This window comes from Lonchura striata, chromosome 6 (assembly GCF_050655825.1).
Source record: "Lonchura striata isolate lonStrDom1 chromosome 6, ASM5065582v1, whole genome shotgun sequence".
NCBI classification, from domain to species: Eukaryota; Metazoa; Chordata; class Aves; order Passeriformes; family Estrildidae; genus Lonchura; species Lonchura striata.
In genome coordinates this window covers 21,208,722-21,232,632 of record NC_140708.1, presented here as the reverse complement: position 1 = coordinate 21,232,632, position 23,911 = coordinate 21,208,722, and the positions used below count along the sequence as shown (strand labels likewise).

Genomic DNA, 23,911 nt, shown 5'->3' with positions numbered 1-23,911 from the left:
GCAGTCAGTAGTCTCAACACAAAGGATGCATGTCTTGTCAGAGGTGCAATTTGCCCTTTAATTCCAGAGACAAATCCCCTGAAAGAATAAAGAACTTTCTAGAATATATATTGAAGAGACTGGGCAGCCTTATTAATGCAACCATTTGCTACTTAGCAATTCTGCACTTTCAAAAGAGTATTGAATGTCATGAAAGACTACTATTTCTAATTATAACTAGTATTACTATATATAAACACCACTTTTATAATATTTCCTCCAAGTTAATAGATGACAGCATATCAATTATTACTAGGGAGGGTTCTAAACAAATACCAAATAGTGCCTCAAACAGAAAAAGACTGAAAATTATTTCTTAAGCATTGCATAGTGCCAAAATATAAATATAGTCAAACATATATCATTCCCTTACCACCCTCTGGGGATCCTTCCCTTTGGGAAGCTGTCCTGGGAGCAAATACCCAGCTGCCATTCCCAGAGTTGTACAGTTCTATCCCATATCCTTACAATCCAATTTTTGCAGATCTGCCATAGTCCAAAGGATGAAAGCTTACAGAAAGGTTTCTGATTGCACTGTAGAACCAGTGGATATTCTTCACTCTCCTCTGTCACTGTGCTCTAAACAAGAGAAATTAATGCTTTTCTGGAGGCTGAGATGTGAAAGTTGGAATCAGTGCCTGCAATGGTTTAAAAATGGCTTGGTTCTGTTAAAGACAATGTTGATTAACATCAACTGGGGATGTAATTTTTTAACGGAGTCTCTTCTAGGCACAGAAGGGTTTCATCCTTCAGTAGCTAAACTGAGAATACAGTTATTTCAAGATGTGGTTTTATTTTAAAGCATTTAAAAAACACATAATCCAGGGTGCACCTAAAAAAGCCTAGCTTTTCACTGAAACAATACAGAGCAGAATTGCAGAACAGTGTGGCTCCCTCATTAAACTGGCCAATGCACGTAAACACAAGTGAAATCATGCCTCACTAAAAAATATTTTCTAGCTACTCACTAAAATAGCTTTGAGAGATCAGGTCCATACATGGAATAAAATGGCTTTCTCTGCCTAAGAAAAGAAGTCCTAAGCCAAACTCTCCTCTGGAATGACATTTTAACTATTATAAACAGTTTAACAGCAAATGTAGAGCAGAGCAGTGTAGTTTTATACAAACACAGAAACAACACTGAGATTTGTTCTGTTCTCAATTAAGCTCTTTATATTGTTTCTACTTAAAAAGGAAAAGTATCAAATACAACAATTCCTACAAATATCTTCCACAACAAACATTTTCAGATTCTATTTGCAATTTCACCAAACAAAAGCAGGCCCAAATCAAGTGGCAGAATTTTGGCTGTACTCATCTGTAAACACATCTATAAGCTTTGCCCTTTCTACCACTCTGGTAACTTAAATGGGGGCAGTCCTCCCACTACTCTCCCAATAAACTTTGCAAAAATAGCCACATAAAAGTCTTGGAATACGTGACTTAGATACAAAGAGATGCTTTTCAAAATATCTGCCTGAACCCTTCAACTCATATTAGAAATGCACAATCCTTATACAGAGACAAAAATCCCTTCCAAGCACTCTGTAATGTTCAGAGCATGGTGGGATGAGTCATTAACCCTCACAACTTCCTGGTACACTGTGTACAGCATTCTCATTTTATCTGGGAACACAGGGGAGAAATAAGAGAAAAAGGCTTGTCATCAGCACACAGCATTATGAGAAACTGTAAATAAGACTTTCACCTTTTAGGTCCAATTCACAAGTGGTTCTGAATGTTTGTAAATAAAGCCTATTGAGAATTTCCACATAAACTGAAGGTCAAAAATAACCAAGTGGAAAGTGTTACAAAGCCACCTAAAACACAGCCCTTGGCAGGGCCTGTTCCCTATACCTGACCCCCCTCCCAGGACCCAGCACATCTCTCTCCTCATGGTGTCCTGGTGCAGCACCATCATAAACATTCATCAAAGCATGTTAAAGTCCATGACACATGTGTGGGGGTGGATTTGGTGTGGAACCCCACCTCCCCATTTCACCTGTGAATTCATGAAGGCATAAAGTGGTGGGCAGACATCAACAGGAGCCCGGGGTTGGCAAGGGATGGCAGGCAGCACAGGCAAGCTGGGGAGAAGCTACTCAATAACCTGAATCTCAGATGCACCAGAATAATTGCTAAAAGAATGAAAAGCCTGACTGAAAAAAAATCAGAACAATAGAGACAAAAGAGAAAAATAAGCAGATGGCTGCATGTTAAACTAGAATAGGAGAGTGTTTAGGAAAAACGGAATGCCCACACTTAGCCAGGACCATGGGAAAACCAGCAAGAAAGAGTTGCTAAGTATTACTTCAGATAAAATTTCAGAATAGCAGCACTGCCACCAAGGAATTACAGAAGCAGGGAATTTTGACTCTAAGCCCATGGATGAGGAAATACAACTGTAATAGTTTAAAGGAGAAATTTCACACAGAACATTTGGATATAGAAATTGCAATCACAGGTCCTGACCAGCCTGGGTCTGACACATATTTTTATCATTATCATAGGATAACTTCAATGGATGATTTTTGTGCCTCATAACAGCATCACAGAGAATTACTTGCTTTTAGGACTTGCACATTAGAGATACAAGAACGGCAACGAGTGTTGAATTAAGATTTTTGTGGCACAAGTCATTATGGACTTCAATTTGCAGAATTTGGCTATCTTAGAATCTTTATGCAATTTATCTTTATGCAATAAAAGCTAAATTTACATGACTACTTTGAAACTAGGGATATGGCTAAACAATCACAAATCAGGGTAGCTGTCTTTCTCAACTCAAGAATTTTGTTTTAATCAATGTTTTGCTTTGTTTTTCAGATAACCACATATATTAGACATTTTGAAACTTTATTATATTTCATTTTTTCCTGTTTGGTTGAGAACTTTTAGAAACCCCATTTTAATGCTTCCCTCTGAAAATTCCTCCTTCTGTTGTTTTCCAGAGAAACAATAATTCTGCAATAGGACACCTCTGTATTGTAATGAAATAATTCTTCATTTTTCCTTTTCCAAACATGTCACGAAGGAGGTTGGAATGGAGGGAAGAGTTCATACTTAATCATCTGAAGTACTTCATAAATAATTTTAAGTTCCTGAAAGGTATAAATAACTAATTAATTTAAATCTGAGCCTAAGCCACCCAATTTTTATCTCAATTTTAAAATACCAGATATATATAATCTTAAAGGTTGCTCAGATTCTGGGTTCAAACCTTACTCACAAAAGAATAGGAAAACAAAAAAAGAATTCTGAGAGCACTCACATTACTCAGATACTATTTTGGAGGAGGGGGAATCAGCTGTAGAGATATCCACACATGAAAGTCACAGAATTTTTGTAGATGCTTTTGTCTATCATTAAACAATCTCGTATTGTCACTGATCTCTTTACTGGTTGCCATCATGCTGCTCGGGAGAGGAAATCAAAATACCAGTGTCTAATGTTCCAGACAGAAACCATGACAATATATTAAAAAATGCTGAATTTAAATTCTAGTACAGACTGATTAGATTGAAAGACAAGTTAGAGTGAAATGGTGTCAGGTTCAGTGAACCAAATGTAAAGGCCTTTATGACTACATTGGCATTTCTGCCTCAGTTGCAGGCATCAGTGACTATATTAGATTAGGTCACCTGAGAATTTAAATAGAATCACACATTTCTAATTAAAAAAAGGGTCCATGTGAGTAATACACTTCCATATCACCTTAATTACATATTGCAATTTCAATTATAGCAGCAGTGCTACTGGGATGTAATTACTGCAACTGAACTTCTCCATGCTCCATGCAGGCATTTTCACAAGAGCATCACCTGCACTTGCATTAGGAAATCAGCAAAAAGGATCAGAACATGAACTGTCCAGGCATAAGGATGGAAATTTTGCTGTTCTGAGTTGGCTCAGAAATAGAGAGAACAAAATTTAATTTCTATATAGAAAGTCAGGTTCCTTGAAGCAGGAGCTAAAAGTAAGCAAAGGCATTTTCCCCTCAAAGAAAATGGACAGCCACTCTACTCTTTGGAAAATACACTTCAGTGATCATTCCAAATTCATGATGATGATGGCCCTTAAGGCCAAAAACGACCAACTGAATTAAACTCACCCAACTCTTCTTCCTGTGCTTCTTAAAAAGAGGGATCTGGCACTCTGGGCTATCTTGAAGTACCTAGAAATACAGCTTTCTAATCAGTTACTAGTGTTAACAACACCCAAAATATGGTATATCCACCATAGGCTTTCCTTCGTAGCGTGCTGGTTTGATGAATTTCACACAGAGAAGGCATTACAGTACTTCACATTAACTTTGCGAGTTTGCTTTCCCCAATTTAGTGTCAGTGTTCACCAGAACCACAGATCTGAAAGGTTGCACTGGAGTAATCAAACACAGCTCTAGTGACAGCAATTCACTGAAATCCAGGTCAAACTTCTACTTCTAATCTTGCCTGAACTTAGGTCTGAATAGTGTAAACCAGTACAAGAAAAAAGTGTCACCCCCTCATCCACTTACAAAAGACAGAAGCAACAACATAAGCAAGAGCTGAGGCAGTAAAGATTCGCATTTCTCCTCTTGTATTCTTGCATTCTCAATGTCTTCTCATGGTTGTTCTCTCCCTCATAAAGCAGCACTTGAGAGGCATGTTCCCCATGGTATTTATGTAGTATTTACAAACCACCAGCTTGTGCAAAGGAGCATCTTACTGCACTAAGACTGTGCAAGGTTCTTAACGATGGAAACAACTTAACGATGGAGCTGCCTGTGGCTTCACCAACGGCACAGTACTCACGTCATTCACAGTTCTTCAGCAAGGACAGCAGACACAGCTCTTGCTCCAAAAGCACAAATCTCTTAACAAGCATATAATGATTTTCAATACTCTCCAATAGCTACTCCAAAGGCAGCAGAGGACTTAGTATAATTCTCACAGTTTAAACAGTTACCATTTTTCCTACAGAGCATTGAGTACACAGACATAGAAATCAATCAAAGCCCAGCCCATCATAAAGCATTAGTAGAATACTTTATAATCCCCAAAAACATCTAAGAGAAAAAGCTTTCTGTTCTATAAATTAGTTTAAGAAAAAATATCTTATTTTTATACTGCTCTAAGCTTCTCTGGGAATCAATCAATTAAATTGGCTAGTTGTGTTAAGGTAATTGAGAAGCAATTCCCAGAAGACATTACACACTATAAACACAGTATGAACGAAATACATAGAGTCAAGCAAGGCAGCAGCAGGAGTCCACAGTTTGTTTTCTGTCTGGAGCTGAAGGACAGGGTGTGACTTTATGAGTTACCTTATTTCCTAGGAAAGGAGTACAATCCTGGCCTAGCAGCATTCTCAGCCCATCCCTCCACTTCAGCCCTGTGCATCTGCATCACCCCCAGCAATACACTCATATAAACACTGATCCTTTAGGAAATCCAGGTTTTACACAGCAAGGCACAGTGGCTTGACTAGGGCCTGATAAAAACCAAAATTCTCTGGCACAAAGAAATGGAATCATTCCCTAAAGTCAGACTAATTACTCATCATCAATAATAGCAAAAAAAGATGTTTTCCAAATTCCTCTATGTTCTGTGGAACAGAAATTATGAAGATATCTGTACAACTGGTGATGGAAAAAATAAAGTTGCAACTCAGAGATTTTTTTATTTCCAGCAAACAGTGGCTGCCTGGCCAATTCATACAAAAACATGTGTTCAACAAATCAGTCAATATTTACTACTATAAATTCTATCTTGCTTATCAGCCCAATATATATAACACAGACTTCCAAGGTAAAATACATAAAAGAGCACCTTTTCAGTTCTGTGTCCTCTTTTTTTTTTTTTTTTTTCAATCCCTAAAGGCCTGAAAACTTTAAAATGAGACAGAGAGGTGTTCAGAGTTTTTTTTTTTTTTCCCACTTGCTCCTTTCATTTAAAATACCACCTCTCTTATTCTGTAGTTTCCTTAGATGTCTTAGACATAGACTTAAAGCTCCTTCAGCCGTCTATCTGAACAAGCTGTTACATTCTGGCAAACAGCAACTTTTCTCCCAAATATTTATTCAGGTGTTCAAAAGCTTGGAGATTTTATTTGTTTGTTTTAAACTTTTAACAATCAAAATAAAAATATTTCTTCCCTGGACAGTTAGTCAGCTTCCATTCTTATAATAACCCTGAGACAATTCTACCAGATCATTAATAATGCATATACTCTGGAAGAATTTTTTTTTTTAAAAAAAAAGGAAAATAAAAGGAAATGAACATGCTTTTCTCTAGAAGAAAACCGGAAGTACAAAACAGAGGGACCCTTTGGGCCTTTTTTATATAAAATGGGAAATAAAACCCCATAATAATAATAAATCACAAGTGAACTTTTTATCTTTCATAGATTACTTAATGATAGCTTGCAGAAGTCCCCAGAAGATCATTAAATATTTCATACATTTAGTACATCCTAAATATCAGGGGGTTATAGAAATTAACAGCCCTCTAGTAGTGGACAAACACCTAGCAGGCAGCCAGCTGCTCTGCAAGCATATAATACGTGTAATTTTTAGAACCAAAATTATACTTTCTTATTAAATATTAAAGTGACAGAAAGAGAAGAAACAAAATTGCTTTGGACTAAAAAAAAAAATCTAAAAAATCTAAAAAGAATTTTTAAGGTAAAGGCAGAAAAACTGTTGCTCATAAGAGTCCAGCTGAAAGGAGTTTGTGTGCTGAAGCCCTTCTTCCTTTAGCTAACAGTATTTGTTTTCTGTTTCCTTGTGCTCGCTTTTGTGCTTCCAGTTTTCCTAATTTGGACATCCAAAAAAAACTTAACCAAGGACTAATCATGTAGATGTTTTCTATAGTAAATGGAGTTGGGCAACAAATGGTTCAGAGTATCTAGAGAAGGCTACAATGAAACAAGAAGAAAGGAGCACAATTGATCATTCTGCTGTTCCTTGTCCATGCCCTCTTATTCTGGCTGGGTCAGCACAGAGCACAAGGGTCTCCTGGTCCACACTGGGGAGCTCAAGGCACCAGAGCCCATCTCCCAGCAGGGAGACTGGCCACATTATTTTTATAGTTGCAGTGAACTTTGTGCACAGTCCTTTCAACATAAGCCCACATCTGTGATATGTGCTAGGCCAGCTGTCACAACAAAAACTAATTCTGCCATATCCACATCACTGATTGATTTGGAGTTGGCCTTTACAAAAAAGAAAAAAAAAAAAAGAGTTAGATGTAAACTGATGGATCCAAATACTCTCTAAGTCGCTGCTTGGTCAACCTTTATAACGCAAACAAAAATGGAGTAAATTTACAAAAGTATTTTAAGAGGGCTTGAACATGTAATTTACACCCAAGGATGTGAATACTGTGGCATACTGAGTCAATTCAGCATCATCCAGTCTGAAATTCAAGTAACAGAGGTTCTTTTATAGAAACTATCAGGGACCTTGGGAAGATCCATGCCACTTGTTAACTTTACCTTCACATATAAAGTGAGTTTCTGAGGTATAGAATGGTTGGCGGAACAAATAGTTATTTTAATGCTGGGGCATACAGTGAATTGAATTGTGTGATTAGTGATTGAATAGCTGCTCCTCTCTTATATGGTCCATTTGGCTCAGTCTCCCTGTGCTATCACTGTCATGTGAGCATAAACAAGTCTTCCACTCTTGATCATACCAGGACGCTTTTTGCATATATTCTCTGTTGCATACAACTAAAAAAGAAATTTTTCTCACTCGCTCTCAGATCTGGCATCAGGTTAGGCTCCAAATACTCGAGCTATGCTTTGGGTTCAGGTCTTGGCATCAGCACTGTATCCAGCTGGGTTACAATGCAGTTCCTCAAGTCAGTGTGTCTGATAGCACACAGCACACACACAGAATGGCTTAACAGAAACAGAAGACATCAGTGGGAAATTAGGGCTTTTACAGGAACATATGGCCCACAATCACCCAGTGCCTACAAAAGTGTTTATCTCAACATTTCATAGAGAGGACAGCTAAATAGAAAGATAACACACACTGCTTCTGATTTTTATCTTGTCACTAGCAGACTTGCACAAAGCACTGACCAAACAAAACAAAATGTAGAAATTTCCAGCATTTAGCGTAAAAGCTTATGGATGATGATTAAATCAACTCCAGCAATGACTTTTTTTTTTTCCCACAAAGAAAGCATCTCACAGTTCTATTGTACTTTCCACTCACAGTGACTCAAAAGTCACTCCCATAAACCACACGTGGTGAAAGTTCCTGTACTCACTACAGGGAGCACAGATGCTTCTGGGGTAGATTACAACAGATGCTTGGAACTCTATGGCATATCCAAAATTAGTGGATGTTGCCAGAGTTAATGGCTCTCTACATTTACAAAATGCTAAGTAAAGACAACCAGATCTCTTGCTCACATTATCTCTTATGAGTTCACCAACTACTTGCTGTGGATGGTACCATAGTCAGCATGCACTTAGCAGGGACTGCCGTGCACTGAGCCATCACCATTGCTCCCCACAGAATTCATGTTTTCACATAAATTCACATATTAGATGTGGCTGAACATCCCTCTCCTGTCCCAAAATCATCTTGGACATTAGCACAAATAAACCAAGTTAGCTTGGACAATAGCACAAATAAATCAGGGTTCCTACTGCACAGTAGAAGGCTACCCTGACTGGGCTGGGTCCTTCAGCCACTTCAGAGATGAGAGAGTGGAAGCATAAAAGAACGTTGTGTAATTTACACGTCACCCTGCACTATATCAGTAACAGAGCTGGAAATAGAAACCTCCCCTCTCAGACAAGAGGCGTGACAGGTGCTTCAGAGAGCCTGTTCCAAAGCATGTGTCAACTAGAATGTGGGCATAACATTGCAGAGAGGCAAGCATGGGTGCTGAGACAGGCTGAGTTAAGCTTGCTGTTGAAGACTTTCCCCTACATCTATCCTGTATTCAGTCACCAGCTTGCAGAAGGTGAATTATCACCTGTACCTATGCATGTATGTGATGACAAGAGGAGGTAATATGACTCACTTCTAATAGATCTTTAATGATGAAAAGCAGTGATCCCAATGTTCTTTATTGAAGCAAAATGATCTTCATTTCAGTAGTACTCTTTCCAACTACAAAATTAATTGCGTTCTCTGACTTGGCCTTAGTTTATTAAGCCATCTGAAATAAAATTAATTAATTAAATCTGAAGTAATACAAGGACAGACCATGGCTTGGCAAGATGCCATGTAAAGCAGACTTTTCATAGGAATAAGCTCTGTCTGAGGAGCTAACTGTCAACCAAAGGCTAGTTCAGGATGAAGGAGTTGCCCAAGAGAAGGGGATCTGTGACATCCAGCAGCTCAAGTAACAAGGATTTCTTGTCACTCAATGCTACAAGGCAAACAGAGGCTTTGGGGTGTCCTTGTACTCAAGACTCACAAATTATTTCTGTTGCCAGGTGACTGAATTCTTATCATAGCTGATTTGCCAGAGAAGCAGCATGATATTTTTTTAGATCATGAGTCTATATACAATTATTATGTTTGATTTTTTTTTTTTTTAATTCAGCAGTAGATTTTAGTTCAATAAGCTTCACCAAATTGACCTAGATGAGTGTATAACCTGGATGGGATCCAATTGCTGAGCACTGAGTCAGTATCCACTAACAGTGATTTTGCTTTAGCTTATGTAGCAGGGAATGTACTAGAGCACATGGGTCTTAAAGCCTGTAATCAGCCTGAAATTCCTACAGACTTCTCCGATCTTCACCAGAAAGGTGGGAGACCTCGTTGTCTTTGTGTTGCTACTGTACTGCAAAATACTAGTAGAGGCATACAACTTATGATAGGCATGAAATCATTTATAATAAAGTTTTAGTTTTCCTGTAAAAGAAATGAAACTATCTATGAAATATCTATCATATATTTTAGCCAAAGGCTTGTAAATGTCCATAACAGAACAAGGAAATATCATGAATTAGTCACAGGATTTCACAGGGCTGAACTACAAGCCTTTATGAACACCAGACTATGTAAATTAGATTATATTGTTTTTAAAAGCAAAAAACAAACAACACAACACAGTACTTCACCTAAAGAGGCAGCAAGACAATGTTTGAGAAAAAGGAGGATGTCATAGTCAATAAACAGAAAATGTACACAGCTCCAGTGACAACAACAAGTAAATTAAAATGTTCAGTTAAACATATTAAGATTGGGGAATTTTCTGTATTGGAAGGGAGAGATGGAGATGCCCACATTGTCTTTTCTTACTGGACTGTGAACTGGTAGTATTTATGGCACTCTCCAGAGCTCCTCTATCAACTCTTGTTGAATCTTGTAGGAATCCATACAAGCCCTAGAGACACAGGGTACACTGAACCACTCATGATTGGACCTTCCCCTTGGGCTGACCTCTGGAAATTGCAAACATCTTCTCTTCACAGCAGGGAATTTCTGCAGTGGTAGATAGAATCACAGGCCAAACAATGTGGTCTTCAAGAGGTGCATTTGTCATCTGCTGTGAAACATGTCAACTGTGGTATGGCAGTAAGGAGCTATACCATCCACTGAGCCTCAAATGTTGCTCAAAAGCAACTACAAAGCCATTGCAGTATTTACACAGTCTCTCTCACTCTCTATTAATTCCAGACCAATGTACTGAAATTTAAAAATCAAAAGGGAGCAATTATTTAACATCCTATCCTGACAACTCAGCCCAAAATCCTTGTGGATGAATCCAGCTGATTGAATGCAATGAGAGATTGTTTCCATCAAGTCCATTAATTTTGGATCAGATATTAAATCCCTCGCACTGGTACAAGCTAAACAGCTAACAGTTACAGCTTGATGAAGCATGAGTCACAAAATACCACAGCTCACAGAGTGTCTGAGCTCTAGTGAGCGCAGTATCAGCAGCAGAACATTTGTTCAGATCAACACAATGAGTGCATGCCTAACATGACGGCTTTCACTGGGCACAAATAACGCACATCTGAGTGCGTTCATAGCTTGTTTGTTCTAGTAAAAAACAATGCAAGACAGCAGGAAAGAACAAAAGCAAAGGCTGTGAGATGGCAAAGGGTTGTTGTTGTTGTTCTCTGTTTAACGAGGCCTCACAACATAGCAGGTGATTTTCCAGATGCCATCTCCCAATCTTACAAATGTACACATTTGTAAATTAGGACTCTGTAAAACCCCCTCCCAAAGCTGAAGGAGCTGATGTGAGATGTTGAGGTGCTTCTACTCCTGCCAGCAAACTGATTGCAAAACAAGAGACCTGGATTCTTTTTGATCAAAATTCCACCCAAAGAGAAACAGCCACACAAAATATGTACATTGAGGAAAAATACTTATTGGCAGGAGTGCCATGAGTTAAAGCTAGCTGTGGGGAGAAGGAACACCTCTGCCTCATTCCTTTCCTGCACTGAACAGAGTGATTTTATGTGGAATGTCTGACTGCTAAGTCTATCCCACTTTCCACCCTTCAGAGCTAAGTAACTGTATTCCCTTCTGTCTCTCCATGGCTGCTAACCCAAGGATCTCCACCTAGTTTACTTGCTTGATAAACCCTTTCTCTTGGAGTTCTTACTGTTTGGTTTTAGCACCAATACAGATACTGACTAGTGTTTTTATAAAAGAATCACAACAATCATGTAAAAATACATCACCTCTCTCAGCTAATTAGAAATAAAACATGAGTAACATGATTTAAGTCTAATAATCACTCATTCAACACCATAAACACAAAGACTGATGGCCCATCATTTACCCTATTCATATTTCTTATACAATGGCGTACAGTGACCCAGAAATCATAATAGGAAATGGTGTTCGAGGGTTTTGTTTCCTTTTTTAAAGTATAAAAAATTTTTAAGAAAACAAGCACAGCCTTGTGATTAAAACACAGATATTTTTACAACTATGTTCTAGAGACCATCAGCAAACTAAAGCAATAAATGATACATATTTTAAGAACACTTTCATTAAAAGCTTACTGTTAATAAGTATACCCAGGCTTGAAGACCTGTTCTGTCATGAGTATGTCATACATCCAGTAAAACATCAATCCCTCTGTGAAGCCATTGTGAAGTTTCTTTTCTTTCCAATACTTTCAGGATATTTTTCTGGATAACATATCTCACAATTGAATAAGCAGTCTATTACTTATGAAAGTCCTCATAAAGGAAATCTCACAAAACTATGTGAACTGCTAGGAAAGGGAGATTAGAATGTCTGTGAGTTTTTTTTTGCTACCTCATACCCGTCTGAGGCAGGAAGGGACTCACTACCAAGTATGCAAACTCCCCAGTAATGCCAGATCACAGACAAAAGCCAAACTACAGAGGAAAGGAAAAGGCGGAGCCCCCCAGACCTCATGTCATTCCTCATGCAAGAGTCCATGTCAACAGCACTATGCCCCATTGCCTTTTCATCCTTCTCCCAGTCCCAGTCTTCCCACTAGCTTAGTCCTAAAGCATTCTGGGTCAATGCTGTCTCTGGTGTATTTGCACAAGCCTATTCTTATGAGGACTTTGGTTGCAGCTGGCGCCAGTGCTCTTTGAATCCAGGCAGTAAAATAGAAAAAAGGTCCAGAACGATCATACATTGTTTGTGTGCACATATGTGCATTGCCATATATGTAATCAAGCACCACTTTGAGGAGAATCGCAACACAATTTGTACAGGTCTTTGAAACATCTAGATGTTAGAATAGCAATATTTTCTTGCCTTTCCCAAGATATTAAATTCAAATCCAAGTGTCTTCAGTGTCCGAGGGAATGTGATTTCCAGGTTTGGAGTCTCTGATTCTATGATTTTTTTGTACACTTGTATAGTTGGCTGTAAAGAGTCAAAACTCACAGATATGCTAAGAGATGGTGTCAAATAATATGGCAAGGTAGGACACAAACCAAGTGTTTCTTCACAACTGTGTGTCTCTCTCAGTCTTATAACAGTACTGTTGCTTGGCACACCCAACCTTCTAGAAAGCAAACTTTTTGCCACACGGATTTGCATTTATTGTACATTCATGTATCATCTTACATGAGGGAAGAACATACCTGCTGGACATATAAGTTCTCAGAAAAGAAACAGTTATTTGGTTACTTACCCATCTAAAAGATTCAGAGAAGTACAATAGAGAAAGAGAGAAGAAACTGAAGCAAAGATAGAGTGAGAAAATGAATACTTACATGACCTTTGCATTTGTCAATCTCTTATAGGAAGTTATATAAATTCTTAACACATATTGTAGTAAGGTTTCCTCTCATATCATAATGTCTTTGAAGAAAAGTATCAATAGATAAGATAAAAAAATAAAAGCATGTAAAATATTTTGTGGGTTGTTCTAATAATTAATCAGCCTAAAAGCTTTCAGTCTAGTACTGACAGCACAAAGAGCCTTTTCAAGACATGGAACAAAACCAAATATCTAGTCACCTATTAAAATGTGTAATAAGAGTACTATTTCTTGCTCTTCCAATGTCATACTGCATCAAGAGAAACTGCGATACCTAATGATTTTTTCTGGAAGCTGTAACTCTGGGGCATATATAGTTTTTAACTGCCCCTCAACATGTTTGTGTATGCGATATATTGTTTTCCGATTTTGCAGACTTGTGCCCAACAGGTTTGTGAGAAAGTATCTTCTTGAAACACATTATATTGGAACAAGGCAGTGAGCAGAAATTGATTGCAATTTTTTTGCAGCAAAAGACATGACTGGTAATTCTAAGTTGATACACTGAATGCCAATGCCATATCTTTCACACTACATGACGGAGGGAATTCCACACAAAGAGCTTCTCTAATCCTTCTGGAGACAGAGATTGAATCCTCATAACTGCATGGAGCACTGAATTAACTTTCTTCCTGGAAGGAACCTCAGGATGAACATTCAGTGACTCTGCTGGCATTGCCAGAGAAAAGCTTAGAAACAGCCAGCACTGTGAGGAGACTCTCCACAGTACAGCCTCTAGTCAAGTATTCTATCCTTGCAGTGCCAATTTCAGCTGGGCAAGATGAGGTGGGAATAATTTGAAAACAGTCTGCAGTCTTACAGTATCTGCTGCAAGGACCCACAGACGTTTTAGGCAGCCTCAGCTCACACTCAGTTCAGACTTTTTGCTAGGAGAAGTATGAAGCCAGCAGTAATGCCCAGGTACCAGGGCATTACCCAGCATCTAGGACCTGTGTCATCCCCCAAGGCACAACAAAGACACCAAGGGGTCACGCTGATCTTCCTGGGGTCTTCTCCCTTGCCAAGCACCGGTTGTCTGCCTCCTATCATGACCACACAAAACTCAATTCAGAGTTAAGCAAAAAACTGCCAACCACACTTTAGTATCTAGCAAGAGTCTGTGGAGCTCAGTGCTGTGTGACTGGCAACTCTCTCAGCACAGCTTATATTTTGTGACTGGGTTGTCCCCAAAACACAGGAATGGCTTTCCACAAGGATTAGAGGTACTTCACATGCAAATAAATTTCAGCCAATTTTTAAGACAAGTAACCATTTATAAAACCAACATTTCATTCCATAAAGTTCTACAAAATTGACCAATAGAAGGAGGTTACAAATACCACTACTGCAAAGACATGTCTTACTTGAACAGTCTTTTCCAGTATTTAAAGAGCTCAGAGCACATCACAACAGAATAGACAAAGTAGGAAACAGACCTAGTTCAGTCTTGTACTCTTTCTTGCTTAACACCAATGACAAAAGGATAAATATCTATAAATTTACCTAGACTGTTTTTGTAATTATATTCTTATCTACCATAAATGCTGTACAAATTTCACATTAATTCATATGAATATTTTTATGATAACACCAGCTAAAACCCCAGATTATGTAAAACAATATTCTGTGCTGATGCAGGGCTCATTGCTTTTTCTTAGCTCTTCTAAACTGTGGTCTTGATCTAAGTGAGGGCTAACACTACCTCACACATAGCTGGGCAAAAGTCTAAATGCACAGTCCCTAAATCTGGCCTTTCTCTCTTAAGGCCTCACACAACTAACTCACCTTGCCTAACTGGGAAAAATCATGCCTGTGATTATAAAAAGGCATTTAACTCCAAGGACCATTAGATTTGGCCTTCCTTGTACCACTGGTATGTCTCTTGTAATGGCGATACTGCAGACACTGGAGAGTGATAGCAAACTCACAAAGCTCATCATAATAATTCATCAACCACTACTTCTGACTCTTAAATTATAGGATCAATACAGACAGAAAAAAAGGGAAATACACTCATATTTTGGTATCAGTCTCCTTTTCCAAACAGTCACCTTCATTCTAATTATGTTAATTCTGCTCTAAGAAAAATACAAATTCTTATGTGAATGAGGGTTGGAGTGTTTATTCAAAACCAGAATAGCCTTCTGGTGTTGGGGCAGATTTCATTCATATCATGATTATATGCAAATAATTGATTCTTTGAAAGACCATTATAGCTATAAATCAATTCTGTAGACAAACTACATTTTCCTGCATGCTGCCATTTCCTGTTTCCCCATTTTGATGGAGGTATTGAAAACCCCCAGCTATTACAGCACCAAATACTCTTCTCTTAGCTCTCAGTGTAAGAGGAAATATAATTATTTCAGAAGTTTTTCTAGCAAAGAATAATTTTAGCAACAGTTTGCTTTCTAAGATAAGGTCATTCACTTCAAAGTTTTTATTGTTTATGAAGAGGGAAAACATCAATAAACTGCTTCAAGATTGGCTATGGATATGAAAGATAATGTTTTTAGAAATTGCTTTTTCTCTCCACATCTCATTTCCTTCAACTGGAAAGTGACAGCAGAGTTGCCTGCTATGCTTGCATTTCTAGATAAGAAACAGATTTAGTGCTACATTGTAATTCTGTGGCTGGAGAGACTTCACACAGGATATGGAACCAACTTGGCCAAATATCAATCTGGATCATCTCCTCTTACTCTGAGTAGGTAAGAAACCCAAATACCCAGGCTTACATTGTACACATTAGATAGGTGTCAAGATGTTAAGAAAGTGAGAAAGAATAAAATACCAACTGAAATATGGGTATTCACACACCCAGATTCCAATACAAAGTGTCTGATCTGAGAAGCACATCACAAACCAGTTTTTCTACCTCATTATTCTCAACTAATAGTATTTGTTTTCCTAAACACATTCCAAAGAACATCATCCATGATGCAAGAATCCAAAATGACTTAATCATGCTTCATTATATCTTAGTGAAACTGTGAAAAAGGATATACAGAAGTGCTATTTCTTCCAGTATTTAGATAGTCTTTCTATTTGTGATAGCATGTAGTATCTGTTTTAGCAACCCTAATGCGAGTGAGGCATGACTGTATCTAGTTGGCAGTTATCACAAAGTGTCTGTCCACCACTGCCCAAGCAGTTTGGCATGGATCAATTTTCATGGAAAAAGAATTCAGAAGTGCTGATAAACCCAAGCACGTATGGCATCAGAATGACACCTTCTTTGAAAGACACCTACAGTAGCACAGTTGCCTTTATTGTCATGCTTGGGTAAGCATTCTCTTGGCTGAGTGTGAAGACATGACAGCATCACTTCCCAAACCCTCTCCTATAACTGATCCAAATACTGAGTCCAAAACCTGCTTATATTGCGACAAGCAGAAGGGTCACAATACAGTCTGCAAAGGAGCAGAGGCTGAAATCATACTAAAGCCTAAGGTCAGGTTCATAAAGCCCTATTTAGATATACAGACTAAGTATTAGTCACCCAAGGAAAAGGAAAAAGTGAACGAAAGCATCTGGGTATCCAACATTGTTGAAAACCCAGGCTTTTATGTTCCTACTTCAGAGGTCCTAAGCAGCAAGTAAAAGCCCTAGCATAGTCTTTTACACAATAAGAGTAAAGACTAAAACAACCTACCCATGACTGAGAACTTCAAAGGCCTGAAGTAAAAACAATTTTCAAAGAACACTGAACTTTATCCATGCTGCCAGCGCATTTCCCAATGCTGAATAAATCCAAATCAAATGTCTCACAAAAAAAAAAAAAAAAAAAAAAAAAAAAAAAAAAAAAAAGCAAGCTTCTCAGCTGAAAACTTGTCTGTTCTTAAAGGCACAGCAGTTTCCATAATCCTATAGGTAGTCTCTGCTCTAATATAAATTACACTGAGCGATGAAAGTGCTGGCCCTGTCTTAACTTGCAACACAAACAACACACACTGTACAACCTAATTCCTTAATGCTCATTCACATATATAGCACCACAGCAGATAATGGGATTATGGAAGAGATTGAAGACTTCAGGATCAGACCAACAGAACCTCTGTGGCTCACTGCAAAGGACTCAGCAGAGAGAGAAAATATCACAATTGTTCATCCATCTTAGGAGATATGTATTATCATCTTTGCTTAAAGCAAACAGAACCAGCAAGGGCACTGTTTTGGTCTTCCCATCTGCACTGTGCTGTCATAAGACCAGAGGGGTATTTAGCAAAGGCAAGGTACAAAAAACTGAAAAATAACACCAAAGAAACATAGAGGAACAGAGAATGAACCAGTGTAGCTCCCTACCATTGTGACAAAGCATTCTGTAGTAGGTTCATCAATTAATTAGCACATTGTATACAGTAACACATCAGCATGTGTAAATTCTGTGAACATCTGCTGCCATGTCTTAATAGTGACCCAAGTGTGTGCACACATACACTGCACCCACATACACAGTGCATTCTTCAAAATACAACATGTAATTTTCACAAAGGTTTAACATTCCTGTTTTTCCCCCAGATTCAACCTTTGCAAAAGCAGTAAACTTGTAATTCAACATTTGCAGAGTGCTTCAAAGTTTCTCCTTTCCCCCTACTCCAAATATTTTCCCTCCCCTACAAACAGAAAACACAAGAAGAGACCTGTTTATCACATGACCTTCCTTTAGAGGAACCCTTACATTTGTACCCTTTGAATCACTTATGTATCAAAGAAAAAGGAAGCTGCTAATAATACTTACATGGAGCACATAACTCTTACCTTCCTGACTTTTAGATTAGCCTCCTGGGCATGTGAAATTTATTAGGCACCGTTTCTTTCTTCTTCTAAACACTTAGGTGTGAGTCTGTGCGTATGTGTGTTTCTGCGTCTGTTTACAAAATATCTGATGTATTCCAAAAAAAGGCACACGTGCTGTGTTTTAACTCTATAAATATCACTACTTTGTAGATCATTATGAATCTATATTGGCTTTGCAGAACAGGATTATCTTTAAAAATAACTATTCCTATTTAAATATAATAAGTATGCCTACTGAAGAAAACAGGAGTGCAAAAGAAAAGGGATTCATTAGAGACATTCGAATGTGACACATACATGCTTCTGTTGTCTACCCATGCAGCAGAACCAATGTGGTCCAGCCTTTAGAAGCCAAGAGACACCAATTGGTCACTAACCTCGTGCAAGGTAAACCATCCCTTGCCTTGTCGGATGGTTTAGAGAGGGAAGCAGCTGTGACAGATGTCTTTTTATGACAAGGTATCAAGACATACAATAGAGATCAATCTTTGAGTGGCATAATCTATACAATTAAATACTAATATACCAAATATTTACCCAAAGCAGCAGCAGCAATAGCAATACCATTCAGAATATAAAAGCAGCAACTACAAGTAAGGAAACACTGATCTTTGGACAGAAGAGTGAAGAAAAGATTCTGCTTAGAACAAATCCCACTATCAGCCATCTGGGTTCCACTCAGGTGCCCTTGATTTGGGGGTTCCTTTATTGAACCCATACATAACAGAGCAACAACCACAGCACTGACACGAGCACAGGGCACTTACTGGTTAAAAATCAAACAAGGGTAACAGCAGGAGCCCAGGCAGTTTTGCTGAAATGAGATCTGCACAGCAGGGCAGGCATGGCTTTTCTTCATTACCCTAATAGCCTAATAAATAAATAAGGAATTGTTGTGTCCATGGCAATCATGCTGGTGATTTTTTTCTCCTTCCCTTCCATATCACCTCAGGAGTGAGGCAGCCATACCCCAGCTGCAGAATCTGATCTGTAAATAAAAAACTGAGAGCTAAATGAAGCCCTTTCTATGGTAGAATTTGACTAAAACTACTGCATATTCTCAGACATTTAAACTATCTACCATTCATGAGGCACTGGTGATACCTGAAGCTGTTGCCAATTATTTTTCACTCCTGAATTCCTTATGAACTGCTTGCAAAAGGTATTTACACCTCTGCAGAGAAGCACACAAAATACAAATCTTCAGAAACAATAGAATGAGACCAACCAGTAGCCTCCTTTCCACTCAACTAGACACGGGTTTCATACCCTGCCATTCCCAGCTTCTGTTTTATCTAAACTACAGCAAGTGTTGGCTTCCTAAAGTACAGTATTCTCAACATGTCGCACACAGGGCAGCATCCATGCGCCGCTGACTTGGTAATTGCATTATCTGCAGCCGCTGATGAATGAACAACCGTAATGCATACATCCTGGCTTTAGCTCTCTCGGGACAAGTAGACACACACTCTCCACACCAGACTCACTCAGTTTGCTGAGTCCGAAGGTGCTATACACCTACACATACAGAAAGTGCCCGTGTGCATTCCCTCTAATTTTAAATGCAATGTTGTAATCTGCTTCCCCTTCCCCCTGACAGAAATACAGCACTTCTATTTACAAGCACGAGAAGCTCATTCCCAAACCTACTTCTCTGCATCTGCAATCTCCTCTACCTGCAAATAATAAGGCTTGAATAAAGGCTCGCAAAAATTGTGGTGTAACACCGACGCCGTCTCTGCATACTAGGAAAAACAGAGAGGCGCTAATATCCTACAGCATAATGGCCCTTTAAAGAACGACTAGTCCTTATGGGTATAAATAATCTCAAGAATAAAATGGAGCCAAGGCGATTTCCACTGCAGACGGAGGGCAATGACCAGCTGCCATAGCTACGAAAGCCCCGGCCGACCCGCAAAGTTACCCGCACAGAGGAGCTTACCTCGGAGCGGCACGGCAGCCTCCGTGCCCGCCCGGACGGGACGCCGCAGCCGCGCCGCGCCGCGCCGAGCCGAGCCGAGCCGAGCCGCCCGCGCCGCCGCGGCTCCCCGGCTCCCCGGCAGGCGGCGGCCGCGCCGGGCGCCGCCCCCCGCCCGCCCGGCGGGAGCCACCCGCTCGGCGCCGGCACGGAGCGAGCCCCTGCCGGAGCCGGGAGGAAAGAGGGCCTGCGCTTCCAGCCGGGAAAGCCAGCCCCAGCCGAACCGGAGGAAGGCGGGAGCAGCGCGGCGGCCGCCGAGCTGGCAGCCCGGGAGCGGGGGGCGGGCGGCCCTGCCCGACCTGTTGCGCGTGTCGGTCGCTGTTAGTTGCTGGGGGGTGAAACTGGCTGGGGACTGAGCGCTGGGGAAGCCCTGCACCGCTGCGGGTGGGTCCACGGCCGAGCTAGGGGCGTTCAATGCAGCCATCGGTGTCTTAACTGTGCGTAACACAAGTCACCGAAGAATGGGGAGGAAGAGACCTCTGGTAAATTACTAAATGCTCCGTCTGGGGGAAAAAAGATCAAATAGAGGAGAGGGGAAATCCCAGTCTCATTCACACTGCTTTTCACTGGATTAATATTACTATTAATATTACTATTTTGGTTTCATTAATGCTTAGGGCACAACTTCCAGATCAGCTTGGGTACTCCACAAAAGTGGAGGAAAGGCAGTCCAGACTCACGAGCATACAGCCAAAACACGTGAAGGTACCAATCCACAGATGGCCTGACTGTGCTGCCTCTGTGTAAGGAAGAAACACCATGGACATGCAGGGACTTTCATCATTCTCAGGCCAACATGGAACATCATGTGGACTTTTTTCAATATTCAGATGCTATCATTGTGTTTTCCTTTCTTTTTCAGCTTCAAAGTTCAAGATGACTTTAATATATTGACGGCCGCAAGAATGTGATTTGTCTTTTCTTGAATACTATGCATGAATCAAAAAAATCACTGAATAATTCAAACCGGTTGCCAAAATAAATTAATTAGATCTCAGTCTGTAAATTTGTTTGAGAAAAGATCAAACACGTTTTGTTTTCAATGGCCAGAAGACACAAAGGAAGTTTAACCCTAAACTTTGTTCCCTCTAAAAGCACACTAACCTCTCAAGGGCAGCTGGAGTAATCTCCTTCATTTCAGAGAGATGAATAAATACAAAAGGCAGCCTAGCTGCCTTCCAGATGGGGACAGGAAGTTTGCAGTGATGATCCCGAGCAGCCCTCTGCTTCTTGAAATCCCCAGGAGAGAGGAACGTGATCATCATCTCAGAATAGAATGGACAGCCGGGAAACCTCAAATCTGAAATCCAGCTAGGGCAGAAAATAGATATCTGTTTCTCTCTCATCCGATGGAGAGAAGGGTGATAAAATTTGTGGCATCCTGCCAAAGCCATTGAACCCACTTAGGCACAAAACCTCATGTTATCCAGGCTTAATAGCATCAAGAAGAAGGAAAAAAAAAAATATTCATTGGTACTCTCACCCCTCAAGAAAACCCCAAAAACATCCCATCATAAGAATAGCCATCTGTGAGAATAATTGAAAACAAGGCCTGAGATTGACCTAATACCTGAAATGCCCATTTTCCATTTAGAAATTTACTGAAGTGCCAAATGTGTACAAGTCTATATGTACACCTCCATGCAAAAGAGGCAGGAAGTAGGAGCAATGTAGGTTGACAGATAGTTAAACATTGTAACCTTGTTACAGATCATCTCCTGGTCTGTTCACGGTCTGTATGCATTGTTTGCCTGTCTCTGCTCCTGAAACAGTGCTTCTAAAAACTAGTTCAAGTACCATTTATTAAACTGGGGACTTGCTGGTTCATCTCTGAACCCAGGAATGTCAATCCACCGATCTAGAAGAGCTATTCCATTCCAGGTTTTTACGTGGGGAAGGCAGATAGCTGCCTAGCAGGATAGGTTCATTCTTCAGGCAGATCTACCAGCAGCACAAAATAAACCAGGTTTTGCCTCTCTAATGCATTAGTGCTTCTCAATACAAGAAGTTCTGCACTGTATTTTTTATCTGCACTGTTGAAATACCACCCCACTATCCATAGATTATACAGTTGCTTATGGACACTGTGGAACAGTAAAAAAGAGTTGACAAGATCACAACGAATGCAGAAATGTAAGTCTTTTCTGCTGGCAACAGAGGAGTCAGATCTGTTAAAACCTCAGCACTAGCATGGCCACCGCATTATCCCAACCACAGCAGCAGGCAATTGCGAGTCAAACCACAGAGAAAATGATTTTAAGTGAAAGCACACTTACATACATGACCCAAAAGCTGTTTAAGTTTTCTGTTTTTCTGAAAATTCACCTAAATAAAAGCAGATATTTTTCAAAATATGCTCAAACTCCAAGCCTGCCCCATGTAGCTGATGCTGATATAAACCGTTCAAACCTTACTTGGGCATCTGTGAGAAACAAGCATTTCCTCTGAAACAGGAGAGGGCTTTGTACCTCACTGCTGTCAGCAGGTGATTTTACAGCTGCCCATCTGCTCTGCATTTTGTAAATACCAAGCATTTGTCTCCTGAAATGCCCCATCTTCCTGCTCTTCTCTAAAGCAGGAAGTCTGCCTTCCTGCTTGTGTCCAGGCTGTATAAAAAAAGCATGTAATGGACTGTTATCTTACTAGCAGCCAAAGTAATAACCACAGTCAGTCTAAGATGACACGTGAACACAAGAGCTTAAAGTGTGTAGTAGGGCAAATGGTTTCACTAGGAAATGAACTCAGCCCTTCTTGCAAAGAGCTATGTTACCAGAGGGAGCAAATCTTTCATCACAAAGTTAATGCTTTGAATCCAATGCAGAGACATCTCAGGCTGAATGAAGGAATATCCCCTGCTGCTACTGCATCCTCAGCAAACTGTCCCAGAGCAAGGACTGAACCCTATTTTTCTCTTGAACAATGTCTCTCAGGGACAAGTACCAGGAGGAAACTAACAGTGCTGACACTTCAGGTAGAGGCCGATCCATTAGAGCAACTAACAGCCTTCACAGTATCATCAATTGGCAGGCATGTCTCTCTTTAAGGGGCTTGTCCTGTGCACATACAGACTGCATCACACTTACAACTCTGACACATCACCCAGGTGCATTGGAATTTAATTGCTAATCTAAGTACCCTCACTGAAACAAGATAAATGTAATGGCTAAATAACTGGAATGAGAAAACAGATAAATGGATTATGGGGCAACACAGACAAAAAGCACTCAAACATATATCCAAATCCTTCTTAGTACTAAGATTTTGGCTATGCTGCACACTTGCTCTCCACATCCCTTCCCATGGAAATTTTGAGGTGTGAGGTTGAAAGAGAAGTGACCCTTCATTAGACAGGGAGTATTTGAGTCCACATGTTGTTCCAGGAGCTGTGATACCTCTTGTGAAATTTTTCTGTACTCCCATAAACCATGTAACTTTTTAGATTCTTAATGACAAATGTGCATATGTAATAGTACACGGGCACAAGTACTCCTCACTTATTGAAGTTTGTGGGACTTCTATGATCATCTTTGCTGATGATGAGAATTTATCTCATTGACCATGAAATTCCTAAATTGTGTCTCTAGATTATGTTAAAGGAGGCATATATTTAGTGACAGAATGGCAGTCATCTACCTGAGGTTAGACAGGAACTTGTTGGGAGAACTTCTTGACAGCCTGCTGGTAGTGATGTGAGAAGAAGAAAAATCCCTGCTTGACTCAAGCTCAGATAAACTTTCCCAGCACTAAAGAAACATAATCTTTTTATTTGTAAAACAGAGAAGTCTTTAAAATAAAATCTGTGACATCCCTGATCCCAAATCCTGCCATTTCCATAGCCATAGCCTGAACAAAAGTGCACTTAACAGTT

The 23,911-nt window shown here is 39.7% G+C and overlaps 1 protein-coding gene across 14 annotated transcripts in view; it reads right to left on the bottom strand.

The window, feature by feature from the left end:
• Positions 1–23,911, bottom strand: part of SORBS1 (sorbin and SH3 domain containing 1) — a 208,571-nt gene that overhangs the window by 139,769 nt on the left and 44,891 nt on the right. For 7 of the 14 annotated variants that reach the window (XM_085583531.1, XM_085583533.1, XM_085583532.1 and 4 more), the window contains exon 1: positions 20,008–20,142. The exons of the other annotated variants lie outside the window; for them this stretch is intronic. The gene's annotated coding sequence lies outside the window, so the exon portion shown is untranslated. Of the gene's footprint in view, positions 1–20,007; positions 20,143–23,911 lie in introns of those variants that run through there. 14 annotated transcript variants of the gene reach the window in all.